Genomic DNA, 22,935 nt, shown 5'->3' on the forward strand with positions numbered 1-22,935 from the left:
GGGCCCTCTGTGCTTCTTGTATTTTGAATCCAGTATCCTTTAGATTTGGGAAGTTTCCAGCGATAATTTCTTCAAATATATTTTCCATGACATTTCTCCAAAGAAGATATACAGATGGCCAGCAAACACATGAAAAAATGCTCAACATCGCTGATTATAAGAGAAATGCAAATCAAAACTACCATGAGATACCACCTCACACCAGTCAGAATAGCCATCATTAATAAATCCACAAATAACAAGTGCTGGAGGGGCTGTGGAGAAAAGGGAACCCTCCTGCACTGCTGGTGGGAATGTAAACTGGTACAGCCACTATGGAGAACAGTTTGGAGATACCTTAGAAATCTATACATAGAACTTCCATATGACCCTGCAATCCCGCTCTTGGGCATCTATCCGGACAAAGCTCTACTTAAAAGAGACACATGCACCCTCATGTTCATTGCAGCACTATTCACAATAGCCAGGACATGGAAACAATCCAAATGTCTATCGACAGATGATTGGATTCGGAAGAGGTGGTATATATACACAATGGAATACTACTCAGCCATAAAAAAGGATGACATCATGCCATTTGCAGCAACATGGATGGAACTAGAGAATCTCATACTGAGTGAAATGACTCAGAAAGACAAAGACAAATACCATATGATATCACTTCTAACTGGAATCTAATATCCAGCACAAATGAACATCTCCTCAGAAGAGAAAATCATGGACTTGGAGAAGAGACTTGTGGTTGCCTGATGGGAGGGGGAGGGAGTGGGAGGGATCGGGAGCTTGGGCTTATCAGACACAACCTAGAATAGATTTATAAGGAGATCCTGCTGAATAGCATTGAGAACTATGTCTAGATACTCATGTTGCAACAGAAGAAAGGGTGGGGGAAAAACTGTAATTGTAATGTATACATGTAAGGATAACCTGACCCCCTTGCTTTACAGTGGGAAAATAAAAATAAAAAAAAAAAGAACACTTTATCTGCAGCCTTATCTGCAAGCTTCTTGGAAATTAGGTCCACTCCCAGACCTACCAAATCAAAACATCTGAGGGTGAGGCCCAGGAATCTGTATTTTAACAACCCCTTCAAAAGATTCTAATGGAAGCGAAAGTATGAGAGCAGAGCACTGTCCCAGAAAAAAAAAAAAAATAGAATAGGTGACTATTTAGGTGATAGAAAAGCATACAGCTATTCCCGCTCTTAAGCCCTGACTAGATTTTAGTAATGGAAAAAGCTACACTTTATTGAGAATTTAATATGTGCCAAGCATAGCAGGAAAAGCAACACTTTTAATTTTTAAAAGAAAATTCTGAGGGTGGTGGAGTTTTTTGTTTGTTTGTTTTGTCTTTTTAGGGCCGCACCTGTGGCATATAGAAGTTCTAAGGCTAGGGGTCAAATCTGAGTTTAGCTGCCATCCTATGCCACAGCCAGAGCCACAGCCAGAGCCACAGCCACTGCCACAGCAACACGGGACCCGAGCCATCTGCGACCTACACCACAACTCACAGCAATGCTGGATCCTTAGCCCACTGAGCAAGGCCAAGGATCAAATCTGCGTCCTCATGGATACTAGTCAGGATCATTACCCCCGAGCCACAAGAACTCAGGTGGTAGTGTTATTAATCCTGTTACACAGATAAGCACACTGAGGACCAAGGAGTTTAACAATTTACATAAAATAGCAGGACCAGCCAGGAATTAAACCAGGTTCAATGATTGTCATTCTAACAATTATATCTATACAAGTTCAGAAAATCCATGTTGCAAAGAGTATTAGGGCCAGGAACACCCATGCATTATATGTATTAATTAAGGAAATTAAGATTGATAAATCATGAAAGATGATATTCAGTGAATGAAGCAGCATACCATTATTAAAAACAGGCAATCAATGACTGTGGACTGACCAAGTATAATTCAGCAATCAAATGTTTATTCAAAAACTGTTCTCTTAAAGTAATGGTGCTTATAAATGTGAACAAATTTTACATATTCTATGATGCAGGAAGATTCTTAAGCCAGACAATGCAGAGACCCAGCCGCCAGTCACTTCCATAAAATTGTTCACAGTGTTCTGATTAGCTGCTTTGCCTAAAGCACAACACACAAGCACATTTTTTTTTCCTTCTACAGGTGCTAACTAGACTGCTCGTTGTAATGAAGTGATTAGCAGAAAATTTTTTCCCATGCAGGGCCTATACAGCGAATGCACCATTAGATCCTAGGTGCCCAAATGCAAGAAGCCAATGCGGGGAAGGAATATGTTTGTTATTTCATGTACTATAAGCATGATTTTCTTTCAAAATTAACTAGGCTGACTAGTAAATGTGAGACAAAGTCTAAGATATGACTGAATCACCATAATATCCATCCTTTGAGAATTGTGACTCAGAAGGTGGGAAAAGAGAAAACAAACGTTCAACATCTTGTTGTCACTGACACTTGTGAAATTATCATTTGACAAACCATGATGAAATAATTTGGCAGGAATCCAATACAACTAATGAGTCATTTAATTAAATAAAATTCTGTCTCCCCAACTAAATGGTATGCAATGATAAGAGCTCCATTTTAATACATATCTAGAAAATAGATGTCTAGATTTCTTTCCTTTATGACTCTTTAATAGCCAACCTGGGTATAATAGCGATATTATCTCAATTTATATGGTCAACACTCAATTGCTCACAGGGTTATTAAACAGTTTGTAAATTATCCTGTTTTTTTTCCCCCTGTTTTCTGCCTGCAAAGATTACATTTCTTATTAGCATTTTCTTAAGAAAATGGAAAGAGAATGAAAGGAAATGAAATGCAAATGACCAGTATTTCAAGTTTTTAACACCTTTAGGATAGTATCTGAAGATCTTGGCTAAACTGAAGTCTTAGGGTTTCCAATTGATTTAATCTATCCAAGGCTGTGATAATTGAGGTAGACGATAAAGAAAAAAATAACTAAAAATTTATTTTATCTATTAAAAAATGAAATGGCAACAGCAAAAATAATTGCCTGTTATTATTAGCTAACTAATAAAATTTAGGAATATCTGTAATTGATCATGGAGACAAATTTGCAATATTAACTTAAATTGTGCCTGGCATTACACATAGCAAAAAGACTTGACATTAAGAATTAGGTGTTATAATTGTTAATTGAATTAACAAATCTTCTCTATGAAATTAAAGACAGAGGCCCTGCTTTATTTTTCACTTTTACTCCATTAAACCTAGTACAGGTCTACATGCATAAAAGATACACATGAACCTTTATTGCTAAAAATAGCTACAGATTTTCCTTGCCACCAGAATAAAATCATGTATATTCTTACTACATGGACCCTATAAAAAGTATCATGTCATAAGATGCAAGAGGACATCATCATTTCATCATTTCAATCTCTATCCACTCTTGAGAAAGTTTCTTCTGATTCATATAGAAATTTAAAGAAATAAAGGAATTAAAATATAATTCTCACTAAAGTGAGAAAAACTTCCCATATTTTGGTATGAAGTTAAATGAAATTTCATTTTTGAAAAGAAGAGAAACTTTATTTTAGAAATAAATCAAGAAATGTATGCAATACCTATCTGCTATGGTCTTTAACAACATATTTTATGCAATAATTTATAACACAGTACTATAAATCAGATACCTTCATTATGTTTCTTCCATGTGTCAGTTTTTGGAAACACAGAGAAGGGCATGGGTCTGCTCAGAGGAATGTGAGGAAGGGAAGGAAAGAAGGAATAGGAGGAGAAAATGGTTATGAATACAGGATATAGAAGGGTATATGGGAAATTGAGAAGGTACTAATACATATAGAAGCATTCCTGATTAAATAAGACTAATTCCAAGAGTTCTCCAATTTTCAGTAATAAACCTTGCCTTCTTAGATATGTGGCAAACCATTTAATAATTAGAATGCAACTAAATATCTTCATATTAAAATACTTAAAATATATAATAGAACATTCCCTTATTTTCCTAAATTTCCTTATAGTTTTATTTATTTTTGTTTTTAAATTGAAGTATAGTTGATTTACAGCTCTGTTCTAATTTAATTTCTGCCATACAGAAAAGCGATTCAGATGTATATACACACACACACATTCTTTTTAAAATATTCTTTGTCATTATGGTTTATCATCAGACATTAAACATAGTTCTCTATGCTATACAGTAGAATCTTGTTCATTATCTCCATCATGTATACCAGCCTATATCTGCTAACCCCAACTTCCCACTCCATCCCTCCCCCTTGGCAACCACAAGTCTGTTGTCTATGTCTATGAGTCTGTTTCTGCCTTGTAGATATATTCTTTTTTTTTTTTTTTTTTTTTTTTTGGTCTTTTTGCTATTTCTTGGGCCGCTCCCGCGGCATATGGAGTTTCCCAGGCTAGGGGTCCAATCGGAGCTGTAGCTGCCAGCCTATGCCAGAGCCACAGCAACGCGGGATCCGAGCCGCGTCTGCAACCTACACCACAGCTCACGGCAACGCCGGATCGTTAACCCACTGAGCAAGGGCAGGGAACGAACCCGCAACCTCATGGTTCCTAGTCGGATTCATTAACCACTGCGCCACGACAGGAACTCCGTAGATATATTCTTTTGTGTCATTTTTTTAGATTCCAAATATAAGGGATAGCATATGGTATTTGTCTTTCTCTGACTTAACTTCACTTAATATGACTATCTTTAGTTCCATCCATGTTACTGCACATGGCATTATTTTATTCTTTTAATGGGTGAGTAGTATTCCATTATATATATGTACCACATCTTTATCTGTTCATCTGTCAATGGACATTTAGGTTTCCTTATTGTTAAAGTAGACCAAAACTTAAGTATCACTTGCTTTGGACCCCATGGACCTCAGCACCCCAATCCATGCCATTGTTCCTCTAGCTGTCAGCATTCCAGGCATCTAAGCCTTCCTTTTATTTCCTAACATCCCAGGATAGGGCCCTCAAACTAAGACTTCTTTCTTCTTGGAACACCTTTCTACCATGACATGTATCCCTTCCTTCATGAAGCCACTCTCTCCTACACAAAAGCTAGTTCCAAATTATCCTTCAGATCTCTGTTTAAATTTCACTTCCTCAGAGAAGAGTTTCTTGATATCTTACTACCCCCCCAATAGAAGCATGCTCCCTATTGTCTACTTTTATGGTACCCAGAATTTGCTTTTGTATTACGCATCAAATTAAAATTAAACCAGTAATTATGTAACACCAATTTTGCTGGTATTCCTCAAGGAAAATAAATACTAAAATATAATAAACCTTCTCTGATTTTTTCATTAGATTCACAAAGGCCAACAAAAAATTCTTTGTCTATAGTAGGAACTCAATAAACACTTGTAGAAGTTGTACTTCTAGATTTTGTCCCATTTTGCATTAACCCTACTTTAGAAATTTGGGTTTCATACTGACGTAGTTCTTCTAAGTAAAAGCTCACCATAAACCTTGTCCACATCACGTCTTTATCCTAAGGCTAGCACTAAGCATACACCAAAGAAGACTTCAATGAAGAGTTGAGCCTCTTCACTCACCTTTGAATGTGCTACAGCCTATCAATGGTTTTCTAAAAAATCTGATGCAAGGAACTAAGCATAAGACACTTAATTATCCCCAGCCAGTGTAAAGGAGAGTGAAAGTGTTACTTCCTTCAGTCCAGATACAGTACTATATTACATAAACTACAACACACTACACCATACTTCACTATACTATACTATGTCTATTTAGCATTTTTCAGAATATTCATTATACAGTATGTTCATTTTCCCTTTTTGTTCTTGACTCTGAGTATGTTAATATGTTCTGGAGGGAAGGAACAAAAAATTACTCATCTTTTTTTTTTTTTTTATCTTTTGTCTTTTTAGGGCCGTACCTGCAGCATACGGAGATTCCTAGGCTAGGGGTCCAATCGGAGCTACAGCTGCCGGCCTGCACCACAGCCACAGCAATACCAGATCTGAGCCGCATCTGCAGCCTATACCACAGCTCATGACAATGCTGGATCCTTAACCCACTGAGTGAGGCCAGGGATCGAACCCACAACCTCATGGTTCCTAGTTGGATTCGTTTCTGCTGCACCACGATGGGAACTCCAAAAATGACTCATCTTTATATGACAGGAATGTAGAGCATACAGATGATATAACAATCTACTAAAAAAAATAAAGACAGCAATTAAGAGAGTACAAGCCCTGTTAAATTAGATTTTGTGGGTTTTGACCCAGTGATTTGGCATATCATGAAAATCTTTCATTGATTTTATCCTCCATTCTAGATTTATGCCATACACAGAATTGAAAAATCAGTTCTTTGCTGATATTATTCAAGTTATTGATCCATTATTCAGCAAAACAAAGCCTGTGAAAGCTTACTGATGATAATAAAAGTAGTTAAGAGTTGTTGAGCACTTAGTATTTACCAGGTAGGTATTCTCCTGAATGATTTTACATCTATGAACTCACTTAATCCTCAAAATAGTTTTATCAGATGGACACTATAATCATCACTGTTTTACAGGTGAGGAAACTGAAATACAGTATAAGTTGCTCAAAGTCACACAGCTTCTTGGTTGTACAGCTGGAATCAAACCTAGGAAGTCTGTCTCAAGAGCCCTTATTACTAAAGAGCTATTCTCCTATCTCCAAACTCACTGTCACATCAAGTCAGTATGGTGTCAATTCTCCTGCCAACTGTGTCATAAAGATATCACTTTACCATCTTATCTCCTGGTACTGTAGAGCCCAGGTCATTGTTTTATGCAAACAGAAATAAAGCCTTTCCCAAAGTAGGTCTCACAGCAAAAGAATGCTATCTTGAATCTTATGGGACCCTCACAACCACTCACGAATCTGCTTTACTGCTGAATAAGCCATTAATTTAGGTCAATAATTCAGTAAACAGCTCACTGCAGATATAAACATACAGAAAACTTCAAGGCACATCTATATGGTAGGTCAACAAGTGTCTGATTTACACTTGGTGTCATGTGCAGTGTTACTTTTTTTAAGTTATAGGGATCACACATTAGATTTGGAAGACAAATAACCAAATATAAGACTGCTGAGTAGGCATGAAATCATTGTGCAGATGGTTCACACCACCACTGTGGCTTCTTCTGTGCATCCTTCCCTGTGTTTTCCTAGAAGTAATGTGATATTTTCTTTCACCTTTAGACTTCCATCCACTACCCATTCTCTGCCTGAAATATCCTATTAATCTGCTCCTTTAAAAGTCAGCTAAGTTAGTACTACCCTTTCAAAACTCCTCTGACAGTATGAATCAAGGTTTAGTACGTGATCTGCCTGCAAAGCATATATATTTCTCCCACAGCACATGTTTTTCCCTACTCATTGCACCAATGAAGCATTGACTAGGTATCTTTTTTTCCCATGAAGATAAGAACAATGTCTTTTTTTTCTTTTTATACTAGTTAGTTTGAATAGCTCAATTAAAAAAAAAAAGCTCAGTTATTATTTGCCACATTGGTGAATGAGTATTTATCTGTAAGTGAATCCAGTATCAATTCCCAAGCATTTAGTTGTATGGAATATTCATTCACATAGTATTTTACCAATGGTCAATAATATTAGCATCTATCTGGAGCCAGTAACATTTTAGGGTATAGGTCTCCTTATATTTCCTGCAGAAATTTCTGCCCAGATTAACCCACAAGATTAAATTCAAAACTTGTCTAGCTGGTATGAAAAAACAGTGGGATATATTTAGAAAAAGAACATTACATAGTTCATAATAATTTAGACATGATCTCCCAAGATCGTTTCTTTTAAAGCTAAAAAATCTACAGGGTAGGAAAATTTAGCAAATTATGATATACAGCCAATCAATAATTAAAAAAAATAAGACTACACCAGGGAATTTGACTCCTCCTATGACAATGTCCTCTCAGAAATATACATGAATACAATGTAGGTATCTCAGGAAGTGCAAGGTCATATTACTTTTGACATGAATAATTAGTCTAATTCTTTCATTATTTTGATATGAGCAACTGAAGGTGGTGGTGGTTGTTTATTCCATGGGATTCCTATATAATACCTTGTCCTTGTCTTTCTGGGGCTCAATAATTTCTAGTGAAAAAATCTCGTTGGTATTGACCATGAGATTTTGACTTGCTGTAAAAGGGTCCAATCCCTATAGGTTCAGGTAGACCAGACAGAAGGAAGGGAAACAGGTAGGAAAGTCTTCCTTTATTGAGTAACCAACAGGTGTGATAAAATAAGGGCTGAATTAGAGAGCAAGTCTCTCTTCTAAAAATTTCCTCTTCAGACAAGGATTATTTAAAAAGATGAAAAGACTTTAAATGAAAAGTGAGTTAAACTACTATTCTAGAGGATTTGGAAGTGAGCACGCATTGCTTTTAAAATAAAAAATAAATGCTTCCATTAATTCACATAGCTGCAATCTAAATCTTTTCAGTTCAGATTCTTTCAAATGCCTTCTGAATTCTAAGAGACAGATGCTCCCAGAGGGCAGAAAATATGCTTACTTAAACTAAACTCCAAAGCACCTAAACACAGTAATATATGTTTTTGATGAGCAATAAATGTTTTATAACACAATGATACTTGCATGCTTTTAATTACAAAAAATTAAAATAATATGTAATCTTTTGATTGCTGAGTGCAACATATTAGTTAAATGTTAGCTGTAAAAATAACTTTGGTTTGGATTTAATAATGCATTTTTATCCTTAGCACTATATTTTTAAGTGGTATTAGGTACTTAATTAAACATTTTTCTAAGTTGGGGAGTGATCAAGAAAATGTTGTATACTTAAAGGCAGAGGGAGTGCAAATAAATTGGGTATGGGGGAAAGAGGGTATGGGTTACACTCGTGCTACATTAACTGCTCCACTGGAGCAAACTAATTAATTTTTCTTCATGCAATGTAATCAGCAAGCTTAATCTAGGAAAAAGAAGAATGCAATTGTTATTGCAAATATTAAAGGTCTTATACCTATCATTCAGTTGCAGTAACTAAATAAACTCCAATAGTTTATTAATGTTCTATGGCTATTGGCTCTTTTTCTCACTGGACATATTTTTAAGCAGCACTAAGTATATAAATGAAATCTTAGTAACATCTTCATATTAAGTAACTTATTAAAATCTGCTCCACAAAAGGAAGAATTAACTCACTAGATGGGCTGGACAAGAAATTCAATTCTGATCAGAAAGAAAAGTTTTTAAATATTTTCATAAACATTAACCTAGATTTTCACAGTGGAAATAAAGCTGAAAACATCATATTTCAGTAGCTTTGATGATTGTTTTCTTATTAAATCATATATTTCATTACTTTATACTTGCTTCTATAATGGCAAAGTGCAAAAACCTAAATGTGAATGCCTAGTAGGTCAGAAGGAGAAAAATATAAGCTGATTATAATTATTGGTGACAGTGAAGTCATTAAAAACCAGAAGCATGCAAAGATTGTGAGACCAACAAAAATCTTCAAATATTCAAATAACCTTCTGAGCAAGTTAATGTGATTCCAATGTCATACGTCTTATACCTTTAGTTTAAAAATGTCATCAGGAAAAATACATATTATAGTAATCCCCTTGTGGATTAAGGTGGGAATTAAATGAATAAATCCATAGATCTACAGATGAATAGATGTTCCAAGAACAATCACTGACTCAACATTTAATCTTCTAGATAATTAGAGAAAGCCTTGAGAGAAAACATTCCACAGCACCTATGAAAGGGCAGTGGTTGTGCCTATGGATACTAATCAAACATATATCAAAACATGTGTTGTTCCTTGCCTCATCTACATTTTCCAATTTTATGATTAAGCAACCTAAAGACACCATAAGAGAGAATCTGATGGAAAGTAATGTGCCCTATATTTCTTCACAGATATTCACTGAGTTTGAAATCAGGCAACACATTCTTGGTTACATGGAGCAGTCTTCAGGCCATACCAGTCCTTATTACAGGAAAGTCCCTTACAATGCATAATTCCTTTTTGGTTGTTGCTGACATAGAGCTGATGTACAGTATTATATATGTTATAGGTGTACATTATAGTGATTTACAATTTTTAAAGATTATATTCCATTTATAGTTATTATAAAATATTTGCCATATTCCCTGTGTTGTACAATATATCCATGTAGCTTATTTTACACATAGTAGTTTATATCACTTAATCCCTTACCCCTATCTTGTCCCTCCCCCTCCCTGCTCCCCACTGGTAACCACTCATTCATTCCCTACATGTGAGAGGTAATCTACATTCTTAACAAGTCATAAAATTCAGGAGAAAATATTGAGATATACACATTCCACATGTCTGTAGCCCAGCTTCCAAAGCCCTCCAGAATGTGTTCCTTCCTACTTTCCTACCTTTTGCATTTTGACTCTTTTTTAAACATTTATTTTGAGTAGTAGGTGCTTTGTATGGTGCACCACCTCCCCTCCATCCATCTCTAATTTCAGCTACAGCTCCTGTTTCTGCTTCAGGGTCAGGAGGCCAAAAGGTTAATGCTTAGGAAATGACTCAGTTGATAGGAAGAGAAAGGAGAGAAAGAGAAATACAAAGGCACACTTCTGAGAGGAATTCTACAAGGTTCCTCAGCAGGTCCCTGGTAGGGCTGAAGTCCTGTTAACAGTAGTCAGCTCAGTAATGTTCTCTTTAACTGCTGTTCCCCCTTCCTTTAACTCTTTAACTGCTGTTCCCCCTTCCTTGTCTCAGGTTAGTGGTTCGCTCATGCTTCTGCATTTGCTTTCAAATTACCAACAATCAAGGCCTTGCCTCAGACTGTTTTTGAGGAAACACAAATGGAGACTCTCAGCTACTTCTGTCACCTACTCTGAGCTCGTATAGGGCAGTGGCTATGCCTTCTCAATTTTTAGCTGTAGTGGCCAGTGCAGTGTCTGATGTAAAAATAAGGTATGTAGGTCCTATAATTATACCTATATAAGTTATATAAGTTGGGTAGGTCCTCTAATTATACCGCTAATGGGGATGAAAGTGGTGTTCAGAGAGGTGAGGTGACACTGATTCCCTGACCTCATACAGCTCCAGACAGAAGGAGCATTTAAACTCAGGTCTTTACGCACCATGTAGGTTGTGACATATCATTCCCTTCCTATTACAGTCTACTCTCTACAGCCTTGTCTCTGTGGCCTTTCCCAATTTAGCTTTCTCCCACTCTCCCAAATGAATAGAAAAGTTATGTTACAGAATTCTGTCTGTGGCACAATAGGCTAATGACCCAGCTTGTCTCTATGGAGGCATTGGTTCAACCCCCAGCCCGGCCCTGGTGCAATGGGTTAAGGATCCAGTGTTGCCGTAGCTGTGGTGTAGGTCACAGCTCTGGGGTGGATTTGATCCCTGGCCCAGGAACTTCCACATGCCACTAGTGCGGCCAAAAAAGAAAGAAAGAAAAACAATAAGTTATGTTATATCCTATACTCTTGACATCACACCATGGCATCTGACTTCTTATTATACAATGACCTAGCACCTTGACTTCCTGTAATTATATAACAAACTCCTTAAAGGTCAGTGGCATAATGATGGGGACCTCAAATGTGAGAAGCAGACAAACTTCCCATTTACTGTTCTGCATTCAGTCTTCAGAAAGATATTCTAATGATTACAAGAGGAAGGTCTCAATAAAGGGTGGCTAGTATTTTCAGCAGGACCAAAACTGTACCTCCCAGTTTACCAAGGCCAGAGAGATGGGCTCAAACAGGTATTCTTAAATAAAACAGACATAAATAAATGAAAATCTGAATAAACTGCCCTCTTTCGCTCAACCTGTATGTTTTGCCTATGCCCATCTCTGTTCCCTACTTCTAAATATGCCCTCTTCTAGTTTTGCAGCCAGGAATGCTCTCCACCCCTCCATTTTATTTCATCCCATCCTTAGCATCTTTAAGTTTCAGCAGCTCAACTCCTGCCTCTGGATTAGTTTCCTATCTTCCACTGAAGTCTTCTTGATTTCTCTCCGAGGTTTCTACAGCACTCATACAGGATAAAATGAAATTTACTACTTCATATAAAAGCTTTCTTTTAGGATGATTGCTCCATTTTTTGTTTAGTCCCAATTCCCAAGTTACACTAAGAGTTGCTCAAAGGCAAGGATCATTTCTAATTTTTTTTCTGGGTTCCCCTGGCACAATACTAAACAAGTAATCAGGCAGTGAATGCTTAATCTTTTAGACAGAATGTGAAACTAAGAAAAAAAGAACTTAAGAAGATTTACTGTCCTCTTTCTCTTTCTCCTACTCTTAGTTCCATATGTTTTAACACTCAAACTTTATTCTGATTTCATGTAGTACCTCCTCCCTTTCTTTCCTCTCTTAATCCTTACACTAGCAACTAATATGTGGCAGCATGGGTGAAGTGAGTTGCTGCTGCAAAATTACTTGTGCTGTTTATGCGTTACATTAATTTCATTGCAGCAAGCAGGCTACCATCTGCATTAGCGGAATTCATCTGAATGGATTCTTCACCAAAAAATGAATCTTTAGAAATTTATATATATATATATATATATATATTTGTAGGTTATCTAATGCTACTTGAGAAATTCAGATTTACAAAGTTTCAAATGCCCTTTTCAAAGTTTCAGAGAGTCACAACTGCAGAAAACAGAAGCTTGAGCTTGATGATTTTCATTCTGATTACTGAATCTTATGTTAAATCAGATGCCAGGGGTTTTGCAATAAAGCAGACTCAGGTAGGCCAATGTGATATCAGAATTCTAATAGTTTGCTACTCAGAAATGGCCAAAGGGAAACAAGAGATTGGCAAAAATATATAAATTATGAAAAAATTCTGAAACAGGAAAACATAGGTAATTGGAAGTAAAGAAGCTGAATAACAATGAATTTTTGAAAAGTATATATGTATTTTGTGTTTGTACTATTTTTTACTCTACTAACTATTTTTCCTAATTCTTACAAAGATCCCTCAAGATAACTATTCCCATCCCCTTTATATATACATGCAGATATAAATAATTAGATCTTAGGTAACTTATCTAAGATCAAGTAGGTAGTAAGTAAAATAAATATTACTGTAACCCAGGATTTCTTGCTGCTAAAATACTTCCTCTTAAAAAGAACGGAAATGCTCTACTTAGTAATGAGAGTAAAGAAATTAATATACTATATAGTGCTTAACAGAAATATTCAACTGTCATACTTGTTAATAATATACTATCCTCAGGAAAAATCTAAAATGCAGAAAGCCTTCTCTATCCTTCTTCACCTCTGAGTGCAAGCATTTCCCCTAAAGATTTGCTAGAGAGTATAAATATCCCATGATTGTAAGATGTATGAATGATAGAAGAGAGATAGAAAAGCCTAAATTTTAGAGGAACTGTATATCTCTCCCATCATCCTACACATTCCTTGAGATTAGTCAGTCTGTGGTTCCCCTATACCAATCAGCAATAAGAGTCTTTACATATAGTAAGTACTCAATAAATAGTTGGTGAATGAATGAATTGGTGAAAATATATTCAAGATTATTTGCAAGGGATGGGAATTGGATACCTCATTTACTAATAAAATGTCATGTGCTCTCCAGGTATTATTTCTGTGATCCAACTGACTTCAATGCCTTTTTCTTTAAACTCTTTCTTTGGACTACACTTATAGCATCAATTTCTATCAGAGTTATTTACAAGTCTCATTTCTCCCTGTGACTTTCACAATGTTACCTTCTTTTTTTTTTTCAGGTCTGTTCAGTTCCCCCTCTTACCATAAATCTACTTGGTCTCTTTGGGGATTTTTTGAAAAAAAAACAGCTGGTGAATGGCAGACTCTGGGCTAAAATCCTGCTATATAATTCGATCATCCAGGGATATACCCATTACACTCTTCAGAGAAGTTTGAAGAAAAGAACGATAAAAGTCTCAGAATTATAGATTTCTCGAATAGAAATAAACTCTAAAGTCATCTAGTCTTAGGACTTTTAATCTTTACTATTGTCATGGATCCTTTAAAGAAATTGATAGCTTCACTTCTCAGAAAAAGCCCAAGGCCATCTACACACAATGATAGTTTTAAATGTGCCTGGTTTACCCAGTAGAGTGAATCAGAGATAGACTTCAATATGGGATCACAAAGTCAGATACCATATATGACTGGAGTGACAAGGTTTGTAAGTGAGATTACATAAACTGTGTGAACCATGAGGATGGCTACAAATTGAAGAGCATGTGCACTCTCACTATTCAACAATAGGAGAATGTTGCCATTGCAGGATGTTGCCCCAGGGCTGCCAGATTTACTGAGAAAGGACATAAATCTGGACTTCTAATGAAGTGTGAGCCATATGAAACATATCTCTGGGCTCTTTCCAGACTTCACATCAAAATTTGTAATGCATTTTATACTATCTGCTCACATGCCCAATCTGACTAGTTGTTCTACAAGAGTTTGTCATTGGCTTAACTAAGCAGAAGAAATGAGACTTTCACAATCAATCTATCATCATGTATTGACAAATAAAATATTACAATGATTATTTATTTATTCATCATTTCCACAGATATTTACAGCTGACCATATACTAGGTGCTGTCTTAGTTACTGGCTGTACACTAGTGAACCCACCAGATAAAGTTCTTAATAAAGTTCTACTAGGAGAAGCAAAAAATAAATAACAACAAAAGTTAGATAAGCAAACAATAATTACAGAAAATGCTGATGACTGTGAAGACAACAAGAAAGGTAAACCCATTGTGGGTTATGAACCTGACTAGTATCCATGAGGGTTCAGGTTCAGTCCCTGGCCTCGCTCAGTGGGTTAAGGATCTGGTATTGCCGTGAGCTGCAGACGCAGCTCCAATTTAACCCCTAGCCTGAGAACTTCCATATGCCACAGGTGAGGCCCTAAAAAGCACCCCCCGGAAAAAAAAAAAAAAAGGAAAGGTGAATGAGATAGAAAATGACTAAGAGGGGTAGTCAGGAGAGTCAGGGGGACTGCTTTCATTAGATTAGTCTGGGAAGGATTCATTTCAAGATAAGACCTTCCAGCTGAGACTGAATGGCAGGAAAGAATCAGCCATATAAGGAGAGAGAAGAATGTGCCAGCTAGAAAGAACAATAAGTGAAGAGGACTGAGGCAGGAACAAGAGAGACTGGAGTGTAGTGAAAGAGGGGACTGGTATGAGTGAGTCCAAGAGACAGGCAGGGACCAGATTACAAAGAGGTGTGCTCAGTGTTTGGACTTTTTCCTAAATAAAATCAAGAGTCTTAAGAAGGTGGTAAGTAGGGAAGACATGAACCAATTAATGTGGCAAAAAGAGAACTCAGAGACAGGTTCAGAACTCAGCTCCTGCATTATTGGAAAGCTATGGAATATAACAGAATGTCAGCAGTGATTCCTTTGAATATAACCAGCTTTTATTTTTCAATTAAAATGTAACATAATCGACTTCAGTAAAAATGTCTCTCTTGACCTTATTTCTCTTGCATTAATGGCATCATTTATACAATATGTCAGAAGAACTACCTCTGTATACAATGAACAGCTTTTATTTTTCAATTAAAATGTAGCATAATTGACTTGAACTAGAAAAGATCTCCTGACATTATTTCCCTTGTATTAACAGGACCATTTATATAATGAACATGCAAATTAATCTTCTTTATCCAAAAACATTGTTTATTTGAAATTAATAAAAACAATGCAATGACAATTTTTATATTTTGAAAACTTCATTTGAAGATTTAGCTTATAAAATATGATCCTAATATCCTGAATACAAGATCTACAGAATTATTACACTAATTTTAAGAGATGCAAAAATATTTAAAATGATCTTTTAATTTGAAGCAGTGATTAAATATAATTTGCTTGTGACCTTGCAGGCCAAAATAATATGTCACAATAAACTGCAGATAGTTGCAGAGATGAAAATAGTGTTTGTCTGCTTCAGCAGATACATATATGAGGATGAATTTTGGCACTTGTCAGCCTGTAATAAATTATTACCAGACTAATACTTGTCAGTACAATAATAACTGATCATGCTCTAAAAAGCACTGCTAGAGAAGGGTGATGAACAACCAACAAAGTAAAAAATTTTCGCAATCACAATAATGACTCTAGTTCAAAGCACAGTAATTATCTACCAACTGCCTTATTGTCAAAACTATATTTCAAGTGACTACCTTGATATCTCTTAAAATCAATTTTTACCTGAAATTCTAATTAACATGGAAAAACAAATAGTGATAAAAAAAAAAAACGTATCTCTATTGAGTCTTTCCAAAAGTATGCCTAAATCTTTCTTGGAAGAAGAAACTAGGTAGCTATATATTCCTAGTCTTTTCCATAACATTTGGAAATCCTCTCCAACACCCTCCCCCACTTTAAAATCAAAGCAAAAATACTAAGACTATTATGTGGCCTAAGAAAAATAACACTTGCTGTTGGAAATTTTTTTAATGACCAAAGTTCAAAAGACTCCAAACATGATTGAATATGTCCTGCACACAACACCTCTACACTTTGGAATTAGAAAGTTATCAAACTCATAAATTAATACCTTTAAAATAAAATCTTACTAGTACATTTTATAGTAAGCACTGTAAAATATACAATGCGGGGGTGGGGAGATTAAGTGCTTTTATTTTTAACCAAATGGCTAAAAATCTGATAAATATATATTAGAGGGTAGTGACAATAAACATATAAAATTGACAAATGAAAACAACTGCATTAATTTACATTCACAATATGACACTGCTGTATCTAACATTCATAAATTCAAACATTTTATAAAACTTTGCATGGAAGCTTCTAGGAATTTTTATTGTGGTAAAACACATATTAGCATAAAATTGACCATTTTAACCAATTTTAAGTGTATAATTTAGTAGTGTCAAGTACATTTACATTGTTATACAACCATACCTCCATTAGTCTCCAGAAATTTTTATCTTATCTTCCCAAATTGAAACTCTGTACCCATAAAACAATAACTATTCCCTTCTCCATCAGCCTCTGGAAACCACTGTTCTACTTTCTGTCTCTATAAGTCCAACTGTTCTAAGAAACTCAGATAAGTGAAATCATATAATAATTGTCCTTTTGTGTCTGACTTATTTCACTTAGCATAATGCCTTACATGTTTATCCATGTGTAAGAATTTCATTCCTTTTCAGTCTAAATAACATTCCATTGTATGTATACATTACATTTTCTTTATCCACTCATCCACAGATGGCTTTTTGAGTTGCTTCTACCTTTTGCTAGTGTTGAATAATGCTGGTATGAACATGAGACTACTAATATCTGTTAGAGTTTCTATTTTTAATTCTTTTGGATATATACCAGGGAGAATTTCTGGATCAGATAATAACTCCATATTTAATATTTTGATGAACTGCCATGCTTTTTCCACAGGGGCTCTACCAATTTACCAGCAATGAGTAAGTATTCCAATTTTCCCACATCCTTGACAACACTTTCTTGTTCTTTTGTTTTGTTTTAAATAACAGTTATCCAAAAGGAGTGATGTGGTATCACATTTGTATTTGGTTTGCATTTCCCTAACGATCAATGATACTAAGTATCTTTTCATGGGTTTACTGGGTATCTGTATATCTTCTTTGCTAAAATGTCTATTCAAAGTCCTTTTCCAGTTTTTCAATTGGGTTTTTTGTTGTTGTTGTTGTTGTTGATTTGTTGGCATTGTTTGATACTGATCCCTTATCTGGTAAACGATTTACAAAAAAATTTATCCTATTCCGTGGGTTGTCTTTTTACTCTGACAGTGTCCTTTAATGAACAGAAGATTTTTAATTTGATGCAGTCCCTATTGATCTAATTTTTCTTTTATTGACTATGATTTTGGTGTCATATCCAAGAAATTTCATTGTCAAATCCAATGTCATAAAGTTTTATCTCTATGTTATGAAGAACATATCCCTATGTTTTTTTCTAAGAGTTTTACAGTTTTGGCTTTTAAGTTTAATTTTTAACCCATTTTCAGTTAATATTTGCATATGTTGTGATATAAGGTCTAACTTGTTTTGCAAGTAGATACCTAGTTTTCCCACACCATCTGTTGAAGAAAATCACATCTCCACTGAATAATCATAGCAGCCTAGTCTGAAATAATTTGACCACAGATGCTACAGATTACTTCCGTGATCTTCACTATATTTTGTTTGTTTATACATCTGTTTTTATGTCAATATCATGCTCTTTGATTACTATAGCTTTGTAGTAAATTTTGAAATCAGGAAAGTGTGATTCCTCTAACTTTGTTCTTTTTTAGGATTGTTTGATCTATTCTGAGTTCCGTGAGATTTCATAGGAATTTTAGGGTGGGTTTTTATATTTCTTCAAAAAATTTCTACAATAATCTGGATTTTCATAAGGATTGCACTGAATCTGAAGGTCACTTTGTGTGGTATTGACATCTTAACAATATTAAGTGTTCAAATTCATGAACACAGGATGCCTTTCCATTTATTCGTCTTCTTTAACTTCTTTCAGCAGTACTTTATAGTTTTCAGCATTCAAAATCTTTCATTTCCTTCGTTAATTACTAATTATTTTATTCTTTTTGATGCTATTTTAAATGAATTTTTGCTTTTTTCTTTTGTCTTTTTTTGAGGGATGCACCCATGGCATATGGAAGTTCTGAGACTAGGGGTCAAATCAGAGCTGTAACTGCCAGCCTACACCACAGCTCATGGCAACGCCAGATGCTTAACCCACTGAGCAAGGCCAGGGATCAAACCCACATCCTCATGGACCCTAGTTGGGTTTGTTACCACTGAACTGAAATGGGAACTCCTGAATTTTTTATCTTAATTTACTTTATGTATTGTTTCTGTATACATTGTTAGTGTATAGAAAAAAAAAACCCTTATTTTTGCATATTGATTTTATACCCTGCAAATTTGCTAAATTTGTTATTAGTTCTAACAGCAGGTTTTTTGTGTGAAATCTTTAGGATTTTCTACATACAAGATTTTGTCACCTGTAAAGATTATAAATTTTTTGCGTATATTATTTAAATGATTGTCCTGAAGATTATTTTGAATACTAGTTAAGAAGGTACAAAAAGCTTTCAATTCTCTTAAGTCTTCAATGTTTGCCAACAGCCATTTCTGATTCCATTCAAGCTGTCCACTGCTGCATTAATACATATCATTAAACAAAACTACTCCACATTATAGGCATAGTAAAATGATTAAATGGCTCTCAACCAAAAGCAACACCACTAACATTAAAATAAAATATCTTCATCATGAATTAGTAATGTTATATTAATGTAAGCTAAAGGAATCTAGAAGATTTTTGGCTCATTTGCATGTATGTACATACTCAGAATTCTCTTCCAAAAAATGTAGGTATTTAAGGAAACCCCAGTGTACAATTTAGAAAAGAGATATAGAAAAGTAGTAGTAAAATATCCAAATTGCAGCCAGTTGGCATAAGATTTTTCCATGCTATTTCTTTTATGTTATATTTTATTTGGTATACCTAATTCAATGAATTTAATTCTTCACACACACACCCACACACATTTATGATGAGTCTCTATGTTATGAAGGATCAAAGTCTGAAGTTTGGTTGACCAAAAAACCCTTTGTTTATTCAGACTCTAAATTCTACTACAAGTCATTAAACATATTTACTTTTTATAGGCTCATATTTCCAATTTTGATGTTCATATTCAATTCAGAGTATCAGAGTTTTTCTTATTCCCTAATTTTTTAGAGGCAGCTTGATGTAGTATAGCAAGAAAACTTTACAGAAGCTAGGTTTGATTCCACATGGCATTTAATCAGGAACAAAGTATTGAATTACTTGGAGCCCAAGGTTTCTCATCTGGAATATGAAGCTAATGCCACTTAACAAATAGGATTTTTGTGAGGATTACAATACGTAATTTATAGAGTAGTTTGCAATTATTAGTTATTGTCACAGGAAGCGATGTCACTTAAAAACAAATTAATTTAGACATTGAGAGTTATCATGTATACATACATAAGTATATATTATGTAAAGATATCCTAGAAATACAATTATATATATATATATATATATATATATATATATAATGTTCATAGACACAGAGGAAATTACATGCCTGTAAATCTTTTTGAGAATATTTTGCAGAGATTACAAAATGCCATGCTAAAGAATGAATTATTTTTATGCATGTTTAAAAACTGAAAAGGACATAGATATACTGTTATTTGAGTATCTCAGAATCTCGGAATCATGTACAAAAATAATTTCATTCCACTTCTAACAATAAATCAACAGCTTCTAAAATATTACATTTTTACATACTACACAAAGCAATCTACAGATCTAATGTAATACCTGTCAAAATACTCATGGCATTTTTCTAGAAATAGAACAAATACTTCTAAAATTTATATGGAATCATATTTTAAAAAAACCATAAATTTTCAAAGCACTCTTGAGAAAAATAAAATAAAAATGAAGGTACCATCCTCCCAGACTTCAGACTGTACAACAAAGATATAGTAATCAAATTAGCATGGTACAGACACAAAGACGCATAGATCAATGGAGAGCCCAGAAATAAACCCACCCACCTATGGCTAATTGATACATCACAAAGGAGTCAAGAAGATATAGTAGAAAAAAGACAGTCTTTTCAATAAATGGTGCCAGGAAAACTGGACACCTACACGTAAAAGAATAAAGTTAGAACTTTTTCTCACATCATATATAAAAATAAACTCAAAATGGATTAAAGACCTAATGTAGAGTTCCTATGGTGGCTCAGCAGGTTAAGAACCTAATCTTGATTAGGTTTGATCCCTGGTCTTCCTCAGTGGGTTAACAATTCAGCATTGTCACAAGCTGCAGCATAGGCTACAGATGCAGCTTGGATCCTGTGTTGCTGTGGCTGTGGTGTAAGCCTCAGCTGCAGCTCCAATTTGACCCCTAGCCTGGAAATTTCCATATGTCACAAGTGCAGCTGGAAAAAGAAAAAAAAGGTATAGGTACCCCGATGTTCACAGCAGAATTATTTACAATAACCAAGACATAAAAGCTAATGAAGGAGACAAGATTAAGATGGTGGAATAGAAGGACTGGAGCTCAACTTCTCTCCTAAAAACAACAAAATCCAGAACTCAAGACTGAGCACTCTTCACCCAAATGGACCGGAAACCTTGAAAAAGATATCCTACTCCAGAAGAAAAAGAGGAGGACACATCAAGAGGTAGCAGGGGCGATTTTGCAATATAAACAACCCCATACCTCCTGGGTAGGAAGTGCCACAGACTGGAAACTAGCTTGTTCACAGAGACTCACCTACAGGAGTGAGGGTTCTAAGCCCCACATCAAACCCTCATGTATGGGGATCTGGCACTGGGAGAAAGAGCCCCTGGAGCATCTGGCATTGAAGGCCAGTGGGGCTTGTGCGCAGGAGCTCCAGAGGACTAGGGGAAACATAGACCCCATTCTTAAAAGGCGCACACAGACTTTCACGTGCACTGGATCCCAGGGAAAAGCAAAGGCTCCATGGGAATCTGGGTCATACCTGACTGCAGTTCTTGGAAGATATCCTGGGAAAGAAGGGGTGAATGTGGCTTGTTGTGAGGGAAGGACATTGAAAGCAAAGCTCTCTGGAATACTCAGTAGCCTTGCCTTTCTCTGGAGGTGGCCATTTTGGGAAAATCTGGCCCCACCCATCAGTCAGCTGCTGAGAAGCCCCAAGGCAAACAACAACCCAGGTGGGATCACAGCACCACTCATCAGTAAAAAGGCTACCTAAAGACTCTTCAGGCACACAGCTGCCTCTAGTCCCATCCAGAGACTAAGCCCCACCCACCAGAGGGATTAGAATAGGCTCCACCTACCAGGGGCAGCATCAGCCCCTCCCATCAGGAATCCTACAGCAAGGCCCCCATACTGACTTCAGTCACAGGGGGGCAGATATCAGAAGTAAGAGAGGCTACAACTCTATTATCTGTAAAAAAGTCACCAAACCAAAAACCTAAAAACATAAAAAGACAGAGAACTATAACGCAGATGAAGGGGAAAGGAAAAACCCCAGAAAATCAGCTAAGCAATGAGGAGATTCTTAGCCTCCAGGAAAAAGACTTTAGATGGTTGATGCTGAAGATGATGCAAGACATTGGAAATAAACTGGAGGCAAAGCTGGATAATTTACAGGAAACACTGAGTAAAGAGATACAAAATATAAAACTTAAACAAGAAGAGATGCAAAATACAATAACTGAAATAAAAAATTCACTAGAGGCAGCTAACAGCAGAATACAGGAGGCAGAAGAACAAATAAGCGAGGTAGAGGACAGATTAGTGGAAATTACAGATGCAGAACAGAAAAGAGAAAAAAGATTGAAAACTAATGAAGAGAGTCTCAGAGAACTCTGGACAATGTTAAAAGCACCAACATCCGTATTATAGGGGTGCCAGAAGGAGAAGAGAGAGAGAAGGGGACAGAAAAAATATTCCAAGAGATAATAGCTGAAAACTTACCTAACATGGGAAAGGAACCACTCACTCGAATCCAGGAAGCACAACAAGTACCACATAAAATAAACCCAAGGAGCAACACCCTGAGACACATATTAATCAAACTGACCAAAATGAAAGACAAAGAGAAAATCTTGAAAGCAGCTAGGGAAAAGAAACAAGTAACATACAAGGGAACCCCAATAAGGTTATCAGCAGATTTTTCAGTAGAAACTCTGCAGGCCAGAAGGGAGTGGCATGATATACTTAATGTGATGAAAGCAAAAAACTTCCAACCAAGATTACTCTACCCAGCAAGGCTCTCATTCAGATTTGAAGGAGAAATAAAAACCTTCCAGATAAGCAAAAGCTGAGAGAATTCAGCAACACTAAACCAGCCTTACAACAACTACTATAGGAATTTCTATAGGCAG

At 35.7% G+C, this 22,935-nt stretch overlaps 1 protein-coding gene across 14 annotated transcripts in view; it reads right to left on the bottom strand.

Annotated features, from left to right (window-relative positions):
• DMD (dystrophin) overlaps positions 1–22,935 on the bottom strand; it is a 2,622,506-nt gene that overhangs the window by 1,692,278 nt on the left and 907,293 nt on the right.

This window comes from Sus scrofa, chromosome X (assembly GCF_000003025.6).
Source record: "Sus scrofa isolate TJ Tabasco breed Duroc chromosome X, Sscrofa11.1, whole genome shotgun sequence".
NCBI lineage: Eukaryota > Metazoa > Chordata > Mammalia > Artiodactyla > Suidae > Sus > Sus scrofa.